Source organism: Cervus elaphus, chromosome 18 (assembly GCF_910594005.1).
Source record: "Cervus elaphus chromosome 18, mCerEla1.1, whole genome shotgun sequence".
In the NCBI taxonomy this organism is placed as follows: Eukaryota; Metazoa; Chordata; class Mammalia; order Artiodactyla; family Cervidae; genus Cervus; species Cervus elaphus.
The window spans coordinates 111,624,861-111,643,169 of record NC_057832.1 but is presented as its reverse complement, the minus strand read 5'-3'; the positions used below and the strand labels follow the sequence as shown (position 1 = coordinate 111,643,169).

The window sequence follows — 18,309 nt, the reverse complement described above, 5'->3', positions numbered from 1 at the left end:
GAAGCTGACGGTACCAGTACATGTAGGTGAGCTGGCTATCAACCTGACACTCGATCTTCACGGAGGTCCCGCGTTGACGGATGGCCCTGCTTGGCTTTTGAGAGAGGAGAGCACCGAACGCAGAACCTAGATCCAGAGAGACAGAAACACCCGTGAGAGCTGACAAGCTTGTCCCCGGGCAGGAGGGTCTCTTACTGTTCGCTTCAGTATCACCTTGGCTCCCACACAGCCCTGGAGCACTGCCTCCACCCTGGTTTTATTCTTCCAGCTGTTACTGCTTTAGGATTCCCTAGTCGAACATCTCTCCCATCCACTGACTGGGGGCCTCAGGCCCTCTACTCCTCAGCATGCATATTCACCCCAAATTTCCCCCGGGATAAGGCCGTACCCAGTCCCAGGAGGAGTAGCAGAAGAGTCAACATCTTTAGGTGACAGCCTTGCCTCTCCGCAGAGAAAAGGCACTAACACGTCAAGTTCAAGTTCTTCCTTCACCACCAGGTAGCTCTTCTCTACTGATTCTGTTCCCCGCCTGCCGCAGGAAGCCTTGTTTCTGCAGAAAATGGAGACAATTCGTCTACCCCCTAGTGGAGCTGTGTGGCTCTTCACTTGGGCTGGATCTTGATTCACTAGGCTCCCAGCCTGCAACTGTGGTCTCATCACCACCCTCCGCCATTCCCCATCCATCATTGTTGAGCACCACTCATGTTCTACTTCTTGGTATAAAGCAAGAATGGGATGCAGTATTGACCTCAGATAACTAAAGGTAAGATTTTAGAATACTAGGGTAACATAACTCAGAATTGCACCCGTTGGCTGAGTATTTTGGTTATTCCAAACTGAACTTATTTTTCTTTCCCTGATACCTACTCTGGTAAACTGACTCCTATTCCTGAATTCATTCCTCTTAATAAATGGTACCCCCCACTTGTCTTGTTGTCTAGGCTCAGAAGTTCATCTTCATTATCTCTTTTCTTCTCACCCCCCTCATTTATTAATTCACAACTTAAATACTCTGTCCCTCTATCATCTCTCACATCTCCTCCTCATTTTGGTCATCTCAGTCATAACTGTTTGGTTCCTCTCTACTTAATGGCTATTTGTGGGAGACCTGGGTTCAATCCCTGGGTTGGGAAGATCCCCTAGAGAAGGGAAAGGCTACCCACTCCAGTATTCTGGCCTGGAGAATTCCATGGATACAGTCCATGGGGTCACAAAGAGTCGGACATGACTGACTTTTTTTTTTTTTTTCATTTATTATTATTAGTTGGAGGCTAATTACTTTACAATATTGTAGTGGTTTTTGTCATACACTGACATGAATCAGCCATGGATTTACATGTATTCCCCATCCCAATCCCCCCTCCCACCTCCCTCTCTACCTGATCCCTCTGTGTCTTCCCAGTGCACCAGGCCCACGACTGAGTGACTTTAACTTTCACTTTCTTTCACTAAACTTTCACTATTATAATGCAGCTTGTTATGGACTATGAGACAGATCTGTCTGTAAAATTTGGCCACAGTGCTATGGTCCATTTTCATCATCTAATTGTTTCCTCCATCATGCAACTTCCTGAAACAGCTTAACACTTGTGTAAAAGCTAAGTCAGTCTTTTTGAACACGTACTCTGTTTTACACGTGTCATTTCAGACTATCTATAAATTAGGCTACTTAGGCAACTATGATCCCATATTTTACAGATTAGGAAAGTTTATAGATTTAGTTCAGTTCAGTTCAGTCACTTAGTTGTGACCGAAGACTCCTTGCAACTCCATGGACTGGAGCATTCCAGGCTTCCCTGTCCTTCACTATCTCCCAGAGCTTGCTCAAACTCATGTCCATTGAGTCAGTGATGCCATCTAAGCATCTCATCCCAAAGATTTTTATGTAACCTAATCAAGTTCACATAATTTGTGAGCAAGCAGCAGAAGCAGGACACAGATGTACGTGATACTAAAGCTCAGAAGCTAACATTGGTACTGTGAAAGGTTGCCTCATGTTCATAGATACTCATGCCTTAGTAGAGTAGAATCTGGTGGATGGCTGACAACTATAGGCCTAATACCCTAAAGGGAATGAGGGATCTCTAGAAAAAAATTCCTACAAAACTGGCTTATTTCTTTGATTCTGCGATGCCATCTATTGTAAGATGTACTTTAAAATAACTTTTGTTGTTTTGGGGTGGTGGTTAATTCTACTATATTAGTAATAAACATTGATTATGGGATTTGCCAATAGTTTAGAAAAGTAAAACTGTGAAAAACAATTTACACTAAAAAGGAGGAAATGTGGTATGTTAGGGATAACAATATTCTGGTAACCCTTTCCTATGTGGTGTGTGTGTTGCCTCTACATCTATGGCAGATGTTAGAAACAGTAGTTCCAAATAAACCCCATTAAGTAGCATCCTGGTAAAAGGTACGTGAAGTGAAAGTTGCTCGGTCGTGTTTGACTCTTTGTGACCCCATGGACTATAGATTCCATGGGATTCTCCAGGCCAGAATACAGGAGTGGGTAGCCTTTCCTTCTCCAGGGGATCTTCCCGACCCAGGCATCGAACCCAGGTCTCTCACACTGCAGGCAGATTCTTTACTGTCTGAGCCACCAGGGAAACCCAAGAATACTGGAGTGGGTAGCCGATCCCTTCTCTGGGAATTGAACTGGAGTCTCCTGCATTGCAGGTGGATTCTTTACCAGCTGAGCTACAAGTAAAAGGTATAGAATAATCCAATTTTTTCTTGACATGGAACATTAAATACATTAAAATCTCTTGGTCAAATAAATCAAACTTTCTTCCAAAATAACCCAGTCTTTTTCTGTTTTAGCAACCCTAAATTCTTCAGACAATTGCCTAATGATTTACTGTGAAGGCAGAAGCAAGAGTCTAAAATGGAAGAAAGCCCTGACTCCCTGTTCCATTTCACAGATGTAATGAGGCGCTGCTCAAGGGTCAGGTGGATCAGCACAGGAGTGGGGGTCTTCCCACCATTGAGAGAGCTCCAGACAAAACATTCTTTGGACCCTGAGGTGGGGAGGAGGTTGTGAGAGGGAGCTAGGATCTAGAAGCACCTGGCGCTGAATTAGAGGAGAGAGTGTCCCTGGATTTCCCCTCCTTCTCCTAGGAGGAGGCCTCAGCAGAGGGACTGAGAAAACCATCCACCCAAAGCCCAAGGCCTCAGCTAAAGGAACCTAGGAATGCAGTTCCAGGGCCAGGGATGCAAATACTATGACAAATATATATTTTTAAAAAATGTATTTATTATTTATTTGGCTGCTCCAAGTCTTAGTTGAAATCCATGGGATTTTCAGTCTTGGTTGCAGTGTCCGAATTCTCATATGCAGCATGATCTATTTTCCCTGACCAGGGATCAAACTCCAGCTCCCTGCCTTGGGAGTGTGGAGTCTTAGTCATTGAAACACCAGGGAAGTCCTGAAAAACAATTAAAAATTTTAATTGTTCTTTATTGGCATATAGTTGCTTGACAATGTAGTGTTAGATTCTACGGTACAGCAAAATGAATCGGCTCTAAGTGTCCATGTCCCTCCCTTTGGGCTTCCTTCCCACTCAGGTGACCACAGTGCATTAAGGATCGTTCCCTGTGCTGTACACAACAGGTCCTCATTGGTTATCTCTTTTGTACAGAGCATCAATAGTGCGCATGTGTCATTCCCAATGGCCAGCCCAGGGGCCTGAGTCCTTGACTGCAGCTGCCTCAGAGACTGCAAGGCCATGGCCCCTCCGAAGCCACCATCTCCAGAACTCACTCATCTCTTACGCAGAACTAAAGAGAGGTCTGGAAATCTTGCGTTGGATGCTAAAACTTTCTGGCCTGGCAGTCACATGTCACTTGTACTTATTGCTCATTCTCAGCATCTAGTCTCATGCCCTGCCCCACCCCCAACCTCCAGAAGCCAGGAAGTACAATCCCATCATGTGTCAGGAAGCGGGGACGCCAGCTCTCATGAGTGTTGTGTGCGAGTGTGTGTGTTAGTTGCTCAGTTGTATCCGACTCTGCGATCCCATGGACTGTAGCCTGCCAGGCCCCTCTGATCATGGGGTTTTCCAGGCAATAACACTGCAGTGGGTAGCCATCCCCTTCTCCAGGGGATCTTTCTGACCCAGGGATTGAACCTGGGTCTCCTGCACTGCAGGCAGATTCTTTACTGTCTGAGCCCCCAGAGAAGCCCTTGTGATTGTTAGTCAGCCACACAATACAAATCTCCTCCATCTCCTTACTACGAGAATGCTAAGTTTGATTAGTTATCTATCTCTCTCCCATGCTGCCATTAAGTTAGGCAATTCTGACCTTGTTTCCTGTTCCATGAATAGACCTGGATGCATTTCAGTAAATCAAAACCATCATAACCTGATTATAATTGGTTCAGGAAGGAACATGAGACATAATTCAAGTTGATGAGATGCTATGAGAGGTTTCAGGGCCTTTGGGAAAAGCTTTTCTCATTCTTCTAGGTCAGCTTCTGGAGTGACTCTCTTCTACCTGGATGTGAGGGAGAAAGTGAGGGAGCCCTACTGCGACCTCAGATACAACCGAATTCTTCCTACCTCCTGCATCCTAGCTTATTCCTTCTCTCAGAACTTTTCAGTCATTACTGATCATTCAGAGAATGTGGAGAAAGATTTCTTTTTCTCAGTTTTCCTTTATAGGCTGAATGAACAGAATTTGGATTCCCCAAACATTCTCTGGAATCAGCACATGGTTGATCAAGTTTATCTCGAGGAAGGGTTGACAATGTGTGACTGTCCTCAGTGGAAAGTAAAGATACGCAGGACTTCCCTGGTGGTCCACTGATGAAGAGTTCTCCTGCCAATGCAGGGGACACAGTTTGGATCCCTAGTCTGGGAAGATCCCTCATGTCTCAGGGCAACCAAGTCCATGTGCCGCAACTACTGAGCCGTGTTCTAGGCCCCGTGTGTGATGCTACTGAAGCCCATGTGCTTAGAGCCCGAGGTCTGAAACAAGAGAAGCCACCACTAGGAGAAGCCTGTACATGGCAACAGAGGGTAGCCTTGGCTTGCTGCAACTAGAAAAGCCTGCACAGCAGGGAAGACCCAGGACAGCCAAAAATAAATGGGGAAAAAAAAAAAACCAGAATAAATAAACAAATACAAATTTTAAAATATTTTTAAAAAGTGCAAAGATACTGAGCAGGGTAGCAAATGTATAGTAAAAGGAAGAGGATAGGAAAGGAATGGGAAGAAAGGATTTAACCAATGCTAGGGCATAAACAGCTATACTCCAATAACATTTTTTAAAAATGTTAAACTATAATTTTTAAGCATTCTATTTATTTTGTTTTTTATTTATTTTTGGTTGTGCTGGGTCTTCATTTCTGTGTGCAGCATTCTTGCCTGGTAAATTCCACGGATGGAGAAGCCTGGCAGGCTACAGTCCCGGGGGTCTCAAAGAGTCAGATATGAATGAGCTCAAGCACAACAACGAATCTTTAATTTGCCTTTGTAAAAATTCTAAATAGATGTTTAAAAATTTATATCATCACTTTTTATAACCTGAGACTCTTACAGTTTAAATAGAATTTTGAAGACTAATACATTAATAATAATAAAAAAAAAAAGGTAGGGGAGAAATTTCCTAGTGTGGATCTGAAAGAGGAGTCCTCCCAGTGTGGGTCGAGTTTCATGACTTTAGGCTGGGAACAACATAGAAGATTGGGCAGGTCCGCTCCGGAATGACCCCTGACTTGGAAAAGGGAGGTGAGGGGGGCTTAAAAATTAGCCTGTGCTGCCCTGGCCAAGAAGTGTGGCTGTAGGCTTGGTCCCTCCCTGCTGTCTGCCTTTCTTCTAATGGGCACACACGTGCCGTAGGAGCAGCATAACTCGAGCCCTAAGTCAGGGTCCCCCCGACCCCACTTCCTGCATCTGCCCTTTTTGTGCAGAGAGGATGTGGCCGCGCTGTGCTGTGGATTCACTGCTGGCGCAGAGGTACACAGACGTCTGGTTGGTGGTGGCAGGCTCCAGGGTCAGAGGGAAGCTCTCCTTCTTCTTTCTGGAGACACTGTACCCATGGGGCACATCGCCTTCCTCAACCATGCCAACATTGATTGAAAAATGGAGCAGCCGCAGCCCCAGAGCTGGGTCCTGTCGGTACCAGAACATTCTCTCATGGTCCATGTTCTGCATACATTCTATCACAACCTTCTCTCCCCTCCTTTTGACCAGATATCTTGGAGTTTGGGTTACTTGTGCATCCATGAGGCCTGTGAAGGAGGATGGAGAAGGTGAAAAAAGAGGCCAGCAGGAAGCTTCCCTGGTGGCTCAGTGGTAAAGAGTCTGCCTGCAGTGCAGGAGACCAGGGTTCGATCCCTGGATCGGGGAAGATCCCCTGGAGAAGGAAATGGCAACCCACTCCAGTATTCTTGCCTGGAAAATTCCACGGACAGAGGAATCTGGCAGGCTACAGTCTTTGGGGTCACAAAGAGTCAGACATGACTAAGCATGCAGGCACACACAGGAAGCTTGATGAGAGAAAAATTTTGTATCCAGGGTGTAGAAGCAATGGGACAGGGGTTTGCCACCAACTTTCTGGACTCACCTACTCCCAGGAAGCAAAAGGCACAGAAGAGCCTGATTCCCATGGCAGGTTCAAGGCAAGAGGGTCCTCTCCCAGACCCAGGCTACAGGTGGATGGGCTATGAAGTCACAGTCCCGCCCAAGCTCATGGTCCCTCAGCCACTCAAGATCCTAGAGAGTCAGGAGGTGCTAAAGTGAAAGCCAACCCTTTCCCTTGTGAGTGTATATGTGTGTGTGTAGAAAAAAAGTTAACGTCTGATCTGTGGAAGGAGCTGCTTACAAGGTTGGTATTCGGCTTGATCCCAGTTGGCCTGGGAACTTGAATTTCTGGAGTGTTCTCACCATTTGATAACTGGTGACTGTGATTCATTTTACCTTGCACAAACAACGCAGCTTATGCTGAGCACGGTGGGATTTCTCTGAGTCTGGAATTCAGTATGTGCTAGATAGCAAGGGTCTGTGTGCTGAGCTCTCTCAGTTTGCTAGGGTTCCCTTAATAAAGTTCTGTAGAAGGGGCGACTTAACAGAAATTTATTTTCTCACTGTCCTGGAAGCTGGAAATTCAAGATCAAAGTGTTGGTGGGTTGGTTTCTTCTGAGGCCTCTCTCCTTAGAGGGTTGGTGGCCGTCTTCTCCCCTGTCCTCATGTTGTCTTTCTTCTTTGTTTGTTTCCGTGTCCTCAGTTTTTCCTCTTGTAAGGACACTAGCCATACTGGTGAAGGGTCCATCCCAGTGACCTCATTTAACATGGATTATTGTTTTAGAGACCTCCTCTCCAAATAGAGTCACGTTCTGAGGTACTGAGGGTCAGGACTTCATCAAATTAATTTTTTTAATTAATTAATTTATTTATTTTTGGCTGTGCTGGGTCTTCATTGCAGCTTGTGTACTTTCTCTAGCTGTAGCGAGCGGGGGCTACTCTCTAGTTGTGGCGCGTGGGTTTCTCATTGTGGTGGCTTCTCTTGTTGTGGAGCATGGGCTCCAGGGCACGTGGACTTCAGTAGTTGTGGTGTGTGAGTTCAGAAGTTGCCGATCACGGGCTCTAGAGCCCAGGCTCAATTGTTGTGGTGCATGGGCTTAGATTCTCCGTGGCATGTGGTATCTTCCCAGACCAGGGATCGAACCCGTGTTTCCTGCATTGACAGGCGGATTCCTAACAACTGGACCACCAGGGAGGCCCCAGCATTTGAATTTCGAGAGGACACAATTCAGTCCACGATTCCAGCTGCCTGAAAGATCTGAGATGCTGAGTCTCTACCAGGCATCTCTGGGCAGAAACACGCACAGCAGCTGTTGGATCTTCCTTGCTGGGGTGAAAATGAGCACCATCCTGGGATGGGGAGGGCATATGGATGTCTCACACAGATTCCTCCTAATCTGACATGTCCAGATGAAAGGTATCAGACTAAGATTAAAATTCTGCCATGGCATATAGAGTAAATAAATGTTTTCCTTTATTAAAAAGAAAAAAGAAAAGAACTCCTTCCAAAAAAATCTTTCATTGGTCTAAGTTATAAACAATTTCCATGTTTATATACATTTTTTATAAACACACACACATATATGTGTTTGTGCGTGTGCATATATGCATGTGTGTGTATGTGTGCACACATATAATTTATCTCTTAGTAAGCACTGTTTCTCCACAGAAGTTGGTTTGGAGAATTGCCAGTCACACAACTTCCCCAGGCACACTCAGGCTTACTTGCAAGTAGAGTTTCGAGAGTTAAGTTCCTTGAAGTTTGGGATCATTCATGCTCCCTTCAGGCAGTTTCTGCCCCAGCCCCTCCAGTTCTAACTTAAGCATCAGATTTAAAAATGCCTCATGTTTGTCAAGATGAAGAAACAGAATTTGAGTCACTTCAGTCATACTCTGTGAGCAATTTCAGATTATTTATGTTTACAATTTTAAACAGTGAAACAGTATTTACTGTGAAGTATAAGATTTCTGTTTGACAAATACAATTTTTGGTTCATACTTGAGATATTTTATTGAATCTGAGTAAGATTTTAAATGCTTTAATATTATATGCATTAATATTAATGAAAACATGGATATGCATTCATTATACATGTACGGTCATTAATACATATTCATATGTATTAATATTAATGAAAGGCATTAATATAGTCTTATTTTGCAATTGCTGATTTATTAATAAATCTAAAGACCAAATCAAGAATATGTTGATTATTAGTGATTTTTACATGACAGTTAAAGAGAAAACATTGTTATCTAGGGGAGCAGGGAGGAGCCCGCTAACATATTATTTCTCTGGCAGACAAATAGACTAGCCATGCTATGGCAGAAGGCAAAGGGTTCTGGGCCTTTTTATTATTTGTTGTGAAGGAGAGAAATTCCAAACCGAGAGCTACTCAGGAAAAGATTCCTTCCACAGAGTCCCTCTGTCCCAATCTCCTTCCTGTCCCCACAGCAGCAGTTTCGGGGCAGGGGGTGCACATGTCTGCTCTGAGCCCAGTGACCCCAGCGGCTCATGAGAGTCCTCTCCCCAGGTGAACTCCCCTCCTACCCCCATCACCACGGCTCTTCTCTGGGGCTGGAGACGATCGTGGAGTCCATGACCAGAAAATGCTCTGCCTGAACCTGCGATGGTGAGGGTTTTACAGAAATAGGTGAATCTAGAGCAGAAACCCGGAAAAGGCACTGGCGACCCACTCCAGTACTCTTGCCTGGAAAATCCCATGGACGGAGGAGCCTGGTAGGCTACAGTCCATGGGGTCGTGAAGAGTTGGACACGACTGAGCGACTTTACTTTCACTTTTCACTTTCATGCATTGGAGAAGGAAATGGCAACCCACTCCAGTGTTCTTGCCTGGAGAATCCCAGGGACGGGGGAGCCTGGTGGGCTGCCTTCTATGGGGTCGCACAGAGTCGGACACGACTGACGAGACTTAGCAGCAGCAGAGCAGAACCCGGCAGTGTCTCTGCTCAATAATAACATCATCAAGTGAAAAACATCCCTTGGAAATCTTTCTCATCAGTTTTGTTGCCTAAGCTGCTTATAAAAGGAGCTCTTCACTGGAAAGAGCCCTGGTGAAGGAAATGGAAACCCGCTCCAGGATTCTTGCCTAGGAGACCCCATGGACAGAGGAGCCTGGAGGGCTACAGCCCATGGAGTGGCAGGAGTTGGACGTGACTCACTGACTAAACAACAAAGCTGGAAAGAAACATATATTCTGACTAGAATTCTGGAAGGCGTCTTAGCATCCTTGCACTGACATATATTGAACCCTTGCTCTATGCCAGATGCTGGGAACACAGCCATGGACCGCAGGCATGCCCCGTGCCTCACAGAGCTTCCTTTCAATTCATCATCTGTACATCACATAAAACGGGGAGATTTATATCAAACAAAAACTTACCATACCAGGACTATTGCAAAACTAAGATGTGTAAAAGGCGTGTTGTGTTCAGTAAAAGGTCAGAGACTGGAGGAGGCCATCATGAGATCAGAGCAGAGCAGGACCTGGAGAGGTGGACCAGGTGGACCTGGCAGAGGAAAGGTCAGGGGCAATTTGAGGTTCTCTTGGTAGACAGGTGGTGAAAAGCAAATATAAAATAACTGAATAAAGTGATGAGCCCCAAGGAAGTGAAATCCAGGGACCAGGACCTGCAGTTGGAAAGGCAGTTTGTTTGTGATGGAGTAGAGGGGACTCCTACTAACTGGGGCCCTGGAACACCAAATACCTCCCGGGTAGAGTGTTGAGAGAGGCTTCTGTGGTTGGTAGCTTCCCCCATAAGGGCAGGACCCGGGAAGGCGGAGTCACCTCTCTCCTGCGACCTCCTTTCTGTGCAGAGAGGAAGTGGTTGTGCAGGGTGGTGGGGTCACCACTGGTAGAGGCGTCTGAGAGGGGCTGGGCATCTGCAGTTTGAGATGCCTTCTGTAGTTTGAGAAATGCTCAGCCTTATTTTATTTTATTTTTATTATTTTTTTAAATATATTTATTTGGCTGTGTCAAGTCTCAGTTGTGGCACAGATCATGTGTGGTCTTTCGTTGCGGCTTGCAGGCTCAGTATTTGCTCTATAGCACATGGGCTCAGTAGTCGAGGTTAGGGACTGAAGCTGCATCTATGGCATTGCAAGGCGGATTCTTTTTTTTTTTTCCATTCATTTTTATTAGTTGGAGGCTAATTACTTTACAATATTGTAGTGGTTTTTGCCATACATTGACATGAATCAGCCATGGATTTACATGTGTTCCCCATCCTGATCCCCCCTCCCGCCTCCCTCCCCATCCCATCCCTCTGGGTCTTCCCAGTGCACCAGCCCTGAGCACTTGTCTCATGCATCCAACCTGGGCTGGTGATCTGTTTCACCCTTGATAGTATACTTGTTTCAATGCTGTTCTCTCTGAACATCCCACCCTCACCTTCTCCCACAGATTCCCAAAGTCTGTTTTATACATCTGTATCTCTTTTTCTGTTTTTCATATGGGGTTATCATTACCATCTTTTTAAATTCCATATATATGCGTTAGTATACTGTATTGATCTTTATCTTTCTGGCTTACTTCACTCTGTATAATGGGCTCCAGTTTCATCCATCTCATTAGAACTGATTCAAATGAATTCTTTTTAATGGCTGAGTAATATTCCATTGTGTATATGTTCCACAGCTTCTTTATCCATTCATCCGCTGACGGGCATCTAGGTTGCTTCCATGTCCTAGCTATTATAAACAGTGCTGCAATGAACACTGGGGTGCATGTGTCTCTTTCAGATTTGGTTTCCTCAGTGTGTATCCCCAGAAGTGGGAGTGCTGGGTCATATGGCAGTTCTATTTCCAGCTTTTTAAGAAATCTCCACACTGTTTTCCATAGCGGCTGTACTAGTTTGCATTCCCACCAACAGTGTAAGAGGGTTCCCTTTTCTCCACACCCTCTCCAGCATTTATTGCTTGTAGACTTTTGGATAGCAGCCATCCTGACTGGAGTGTAATGGTACCTCATTGTGGTTTTGAATTGTATTTCTCTGATAATGAGTGATGTTGAGCATCTTTTCATGTGTTTGTTAGCCATCTGTATGTCTTCTTTGGAGGAATGTCTGTTTAGTTCTTTGGCCCAGTTTTTGATTGGGTCATTTATTTTTCTGGAATTGAGCTGCAGGAGTTGCTTGTATATTTTTGAGGTTAATCCTTTGTCTGTTTCTTCATTTGCAGCCTTATTTTAAAAGGCATAAAACGCTTAGAGACTCCCATTGTTGGTACTCTTGGCACCAGCTGAGCAATATATTAGTTGTAGCCCCATTCCCAGGTGGTGTGAATGGTAAAGAACCCACCTGCCAATACAGCAGACCTAAGAGACAAGAGACATGGGTTCGATCCCTGGGTCAGGAAGATCCCCTGGAAAAGGAAATGACAACCCACTCCAGTATTCTTGCCTGGAGAACCCCATGAACAGAAGAGCCTGGCGGGCTACAGTCCACGGTGTTGCAAAGAGCTGGACATGACTGAGCAACTTACACACACACACAGCCCTATTCCTGGCTCTTGTCTGGATCATTACATATGGGTCACAGTGCATATTTTGGTTACACCACAGAGTCATGTTCTTTCCTGACCCTGAAACCTGATAAACTTGGACTTTAATGGCATTAGCACCCATGGACATGATAGATAAAGAAAGATGGTACTGGGAGAGAGAGCTCAGTAGAGAGTCAATGTACTATCACCAGAGACAGGCTTAATGTAGGAGTCTGGAAAATCAAGCTCAAGAGCATTCTACCTGTGCCCACGAACCACCTAATCCAAGGAGGCAAATGGCTACACAGCAGAGAAGCCCCAGTGTTCATGGAAGGTGAGTTCATTGGCGAGATGTCTGTGTTAGCTCTGGCTACCAGGGAGGCAGTCTATGATATGTTGTCTGCCAGTTGCCCATGCTCAGAATCCCTCTCTAAAGACCAAAAGCCATGCTCATTTTCTGCATAGCTTCAAATGTGATTTTTTTTTTTTTCACTCAACACCACTTGTATGATTTAATGCATAGCTTATTCTAGTTCACACATACTAGTTTTTCAGTTCAACCTAACCCAAAACAAAGGAGAAACATGATCAACCTGAGAAATCAAAAGGTGTAGGTAGGTCATCCCAGAAATAGATTTGAAGGTAAGATGGTGGGGAGGAAAAAGGAAGTAATGAGGGAACATATGAAAATAAAGGAAGGAGAGTCATGCTAAATTTATTAAAGTGGCTCAATTCAATCCAACAAGTGTTTATTGAGTATGAAGCATTTTGCTGGTCTTTTTAGTAATGCCAAGGTGAGCAAGACAGTCTTTGCCATTAAGGATTTGGGAGTAGGAGGTGAATTAAGAAGGGCTGCTGCTGCTAAGTCGATTCAGTCATGTCCGACTCTGTGCGACCCCACAGACGGCAGCCCACCACGCTCCTCTGTCCCTGGGATTCCCCAGGCAAGAACACTGGAGTGGGTTCCCATTTCCTCCTCCAATGCATGCATGCGTGCTAAGTCGCTTCAGTCATGTCTGACTCTGTGTGACCCTATGGACAGCAGCCCACCACGCTCCTCCCTCCACAGGATTCTCTAGGCAAGAATACTGGAGTGGGTTGCCATTTCCTTCTCCCAAATGTGATTTTTATCTGCAGCTGCTGTTGCTAAGTCACTTCAGTTGTGGCCGACTCTGTGCGACCCCATAGAAGGCAGCCCACCAGGCTCCCCTGTCCCTGGGATTCTCCAGGCAAGAACACTGGAGTGGGTTGCCATTGCCTTCTCCAATGCATGAAAGTGAAAAGTGAAACTGAAGTCACTCAGTCGTGTCCGACTCTTCACGACCCCATGAACTGCAGCCTACCAGGCTCCTCCGTCCATGGGATTTTCCAGGCAAGCATTCTGAGTGGGTTGCCATTGCCTTCTCCTGATTTTTATCTACAACTGGTCAACTCAAAATGAAAAGCAGCTAGTGGCCTCTGTCTCCGCAGGTTTATAGTGGTGTATTCTTATCTTTTGTCTCTTCTTAAACTTCTTAAATCTCTACACACATTATTATTTCAGCATCACAATTTTTCACTAGTGTATAATTGAATTTTCTCACTATTACCATAGTCTGGATCCTTAGAAGGATTTTTCATCATTCTTAGTGTCTCTCTAAACTTCTCCTCAAAATTATTTTTATCAATTTATCTAAATCTGTAAGTTTATATTCATCCCACTGAAGCGCCACTTACAAAGGTTCCCATCTTCAGTGATTCCCCTTAGTGAGGGGTGTGCCAAAGTTCTCCTCGCCCTGAGCCTGATCAGGTCAATTGTTATTGAGGAGTATGATGCAGAAGAAAGGAAATGACTATAAAATCCACATCTCTTTTCTCTTTAATTCTTTCTTCAGATCTACATCACTGTTCTGCCATCTATTTTGCTGCATAATCATTGTGTGGTCTTTGTAAGTGTCCTTTATTTAGTCTAAACATTGAGATGCCTTTGTTCTCCTAGCTTCAGCATTGTCATTGAGTCACTAAGTTATATCCAGCTCTTTGTGACTGCATGGGCTGTTGTCTGCCCAGGCTCCCCTGTCCAAGGGATTTTCCAGGCAAGAATACTGAAGTGGGTTGCCATATCCTTCTGTAGGTGATCTTCCTGGCCCAGGGATCAAACCTGCATCTTCTGCATTAGCAGGCTGATTCTTTACCACCAAGCCACCAAGGTCTAGCTTAACTCAGGTCTGCAATACGCTTTCTGCTTCATACTTTCATCTTTTATTCTTATACATTTCTTTTCACTTTTTGTACATATGTCTCTAAGAACATATCTCATGTCTACCTCTTATACTTGAGGAACATGTCGTCAGTCCCAAAGAAAGAAACTGGAAAGTTGTGGCTTCTCCATCTGAAAGTAGAGAGACTTGGATTCTGGATGGCTAGGGAAAATTTAACATTTCATGTATGTGTGTGTGTCTGTGTGTGTGTGTCCATGTATTAATAATTGTGGGTCATTCTATGTATGTGTATACTCTTCTTTTTTATTTTTGCTTGCAATTAGAGTATATTTACTTTTAATTACATTTTGTTTTCTTCTAGAAAATGAAGCACATCAAAACTCAATTATATGCAGGAACCAGTTTTTAAGGATTGCTACAAAATTGTGCACTCTGACTGCCCTTCAAAACTCCTTGATTACTCAAGACTGAATGAATTAGTTTTCATCAAGACTGGCAGAAAGATTAAGTTTGTAGAACATGGTGAATTGAGTCTGAAGTACCAATGGAGATTTCAAGTGACATTACCAGGTAGAAAGTTGCATAAGTTGGGCTGAAGCTCAAATTAGGTAACTGGCTAGAATACTGAATTTGATAGTTTTTAGAATAGAGAATTTTATTAAAGTGATGAACTTGAATGATGTTGTTCCGAGAAAGTTCATAAAGTAATGACAAGAGAGGAAAAGAATGGAATATTGGAACAAATCAATTTAATGGAAGAATACAGAAATAGTAGTCTACCAAGGACATTGACAGTGAGTGAACCAAAAATTAAGAAAACAAATCATGAGTAGTATTCTGCCTTAGTCTGGCTGCTTTAACAAAACTTCAGACTGGGTAGCTTATAAACAACAGAAATTATTACCCACAGTTCTGGAGGTTGGAAGTCTGAGATCAGGGTGCTTGCATTATTGGTGGGTGGTCTTTTCTGGTTGTAGACTTCTTGTAACTTAACTTGGTTAGGGGATGGGCTAGGGAGCTCACTGGGGTTTCTTTTATAAGGGCAGTAATTCCATCCATGAGGGCTTCATTCTTTTGACCTAATCATCTCCCTGTGCTTCCCTGATGGCTCAGTCATTAAAGAATCCACCTGCAATGCAGGAGACCTGGGCTCGATCCCTAGGTTTGGAAGATCCGCTGGAGGAGGGCATGGCAAACCACTCCAGTATTCTTGCCTGGAGAATCTCCATGGACAGAGGAGCCTGGCGGGCTGCAGTCCATGGGGTTGCAAAGAGTCGGACACGACTGAGTGACTAAGCACACAGTAGTCATCTCCGAAAGGCCCCACCCCCAACACCATCACATTTGCAATTAGAATTCAACATAAATTCAGGGTAGAGGGGGAAACATAAACCTCTAGACCATAGCATGTTTTAGCTCTAAAAATCCACCCAGTTTTGTAGATATTTCTTTAGCATGTGAGCAATTATTCAAGGTAGAAGTTAGGCAACAGAAAAAGATTCCATAAGAAAGACCAAGATTGAATTCCTTTAAGGAACAGTTTAAATCAGAACTCTCCTGGTCCTAGGAACAAAGAGAAAACTGGTGCCTTAGGGCAGGTCTACATCAAGAATAATGGTATGCCAGCTCCAGGCTCTGATACAATGGAGGGCACTGGGTTTGTGGATTCTATATAAGTGCAAAGGGGTCTATTGACCTCATTGTCTCAGAGTCTCTCATGAGATGGGGTTAACTTGTGATGACTTCCAGGAACTAAGAATAAGTTATTGGATATAGACTCTATTTCAGAGGAAGCAGTCTTTGGGTGTCAGTCTCCACTGACATCTTTGATTTAATTGGTATAATCCTATTTATATTGAGAATATAATAAAAGTGGGGCTTCCCAAGTGACACCTGTGGTAAAGAATTAGCCTGTGGTAAAGAACACCCCTCCAATGCAGGAGATGTGTGGGTTCAATCCCTGGGTGAGGAAGATCCCCTGGAGAAGGACATGGCAAGCCACTCCAGTATTCTTGCCTGGTGTACTACAGACATGACTGAACACAGCACAGCCATAATAAAAGGTGTAATTCAGCTTGGACCTAAAGAGCAACAAATTTTGTAGTTCAGAAATACCTGGGTAAGTCTTGCAAAAAGGAGAGAATGGTCCCCTGGAAGTCTCTGTGTATGACAGCGTGTAATATTCCCAGGAGAGAACTCACCTTGAAGCAAGGGTAGGCATAGAGCCTGGCAGGATAAACTTACCCAGTGTTACAGCCATAGTTCTTGAAAAGATGAGAGATTCTAAGCTCAGCTGAGTTTTATTGCCTGAATTTGTGTCTTGGATGAGGTCCTCTGCCTTCCCTTGCTTCAAGTTAAAATTATTATTTTAATGGTTGGAATGTATGTAATTGAATGAAACTTTGTGCTAAAATCTCAGTTAGACGTTGGAGATCAAGACACAGATCTGTAGTCTTGCCCCTTCAGCACCAATAAAGAAAAGGTTGAGCCAAAGGCTTTCTCTTGTATTTCATTGATAGTGGTGCCTCTTGGCAGGAAACTCTACCTGGGCATGATGATGTATCCCACTGGGAGCAATAATAGGGTCTGCTATATTGAGCTGCAAAGCTGAAGCATCTGCTTGGCTGACAGGTATTTTGGGGCTCAACAGAAAAGAATCCAATGGATACAGTGGTACCCAAGAGAGGCAACATCCTTGTCAGGTGACATATAGCACAGAGCAAATGGGGGCTACAATGGAGGAAGAATAAAACTACTAGAGGACATGATTTATCTTGTTTACATACGCAGGTGGACACCCTTGGCATTTCCCCAAGGTAGGTATGGGAGAGGACTTTGCAGGGGACTTAGATCCTGGACAAGTCAGAGAGGTATTGGGAAGATGATAGAAAAGAAGGCCAATTCCTTTATGTGTATAACAGGACTCTTTTCAGGCACTCTGGTAAGTACAGGGAAAAGAGTAACCAGTATAGGCACAGTTCCTGCTCTCATTGACTTTGCCTTTATTCATGTAAATTTTAAATAGCAAACAATGAAGTGTGTTAATTACCCCGAGAACAACAGTTTAGGCTGTCCTTAGAGCGCTACCCTGGTAGCTCAGACAGTAAAGTGTCTGCCTGCAATTCAGGAGACCTGTGTTCGATTCCTGGGTTGGGAAGATCCTCTGGAGAAGGAAATGGTAACCCACTCCAGTACCCTTGCCTGGAAAATTCCATGCACAGAGGAGCCTAGTAGGCTACAGTCCATGGAGTCACAAAGAGTCAGACACGACTGAGCGACTTCACTTTACTAGATGACATAGCAGAGGAAATAATCCCATCAGGGATTTGAGGAAATCTTCCTGGAGGAAAAGACTTCTGGATTGGTATGCAGAGAAATCGCCAGCTAGGTGTTGAGGTAGAGAGGGAGAGGAAGAGTGCTCTGGGAGAGTGAACATTACTGGTGAAGATCCAAGAGCGAATCAGCGTAGGACATATTTGGGGACCTGAGGGAGATGGACTCTGTCTCCTTGAATGGAAAGCAGCTGTGGTAACTGAAAGAGGACATTCCTCTTAGGAGGGTGGTGGTTTAGTCCCTCAGTCATGTCTAACTCTTGTGACCCCATGAACGGTAGCCTGCCAGGCTCCTCTGTCCATGGGGTTTCCCAGGCAAGAATACTGGAGTGGGTTGCCATTTCCTTCTCCAGTTAGGAAAGTGCATGCATGCGTGCTAAGTCACTTCAGTTATGCCCAACTCTTTGAGACCCTATGGACTGTAGCCCACCAGGCTCTTCTGTCCATGGGATTCCCCGGGCAAAAATACTGGAGTGGGTTGCCATGCCTTCCTCCAGGGAATCTTCCTAACCCCAGGATCAAACCTGCATCTCTTATGTCTCCTGCATTGGCAGGTGGGTTCTTTACCATGAGTGCCACCTTGGAAGCCCAATTAGGAAGGAAGACAGGTGCAAAGGCTGCATCTTGGAGGGTGTTGAGAAGCTTGTGAACCACCATAAACTTGCAACTTTAAGTAAATGAAAGACACTGATGGGTTTTAGGCTCCAGAGTGGTTTGTGGGTGGGGGCAAGGAGTGGAAGGTGGTG

The 18,309-nt window shown here is 44.6% G+C and overlaps 2 gene segments (V, D, J or C); both read right to left on the bottom strand.

The window, feature by feature from the left end:
- LOC122674684 overlaps positions 1 to 18,309 on the bottom strand; it is a 141,760-nt gene that overhangs the window by 48,287 nt on the left and 75,164 nt on the right.
- LOC122674685 overlaps positions 1 to 18,309 on the bottom strand; it is a 72,350-nt gene that overhangs the window by 39,305 nt on the left and 14,736 nt on the right.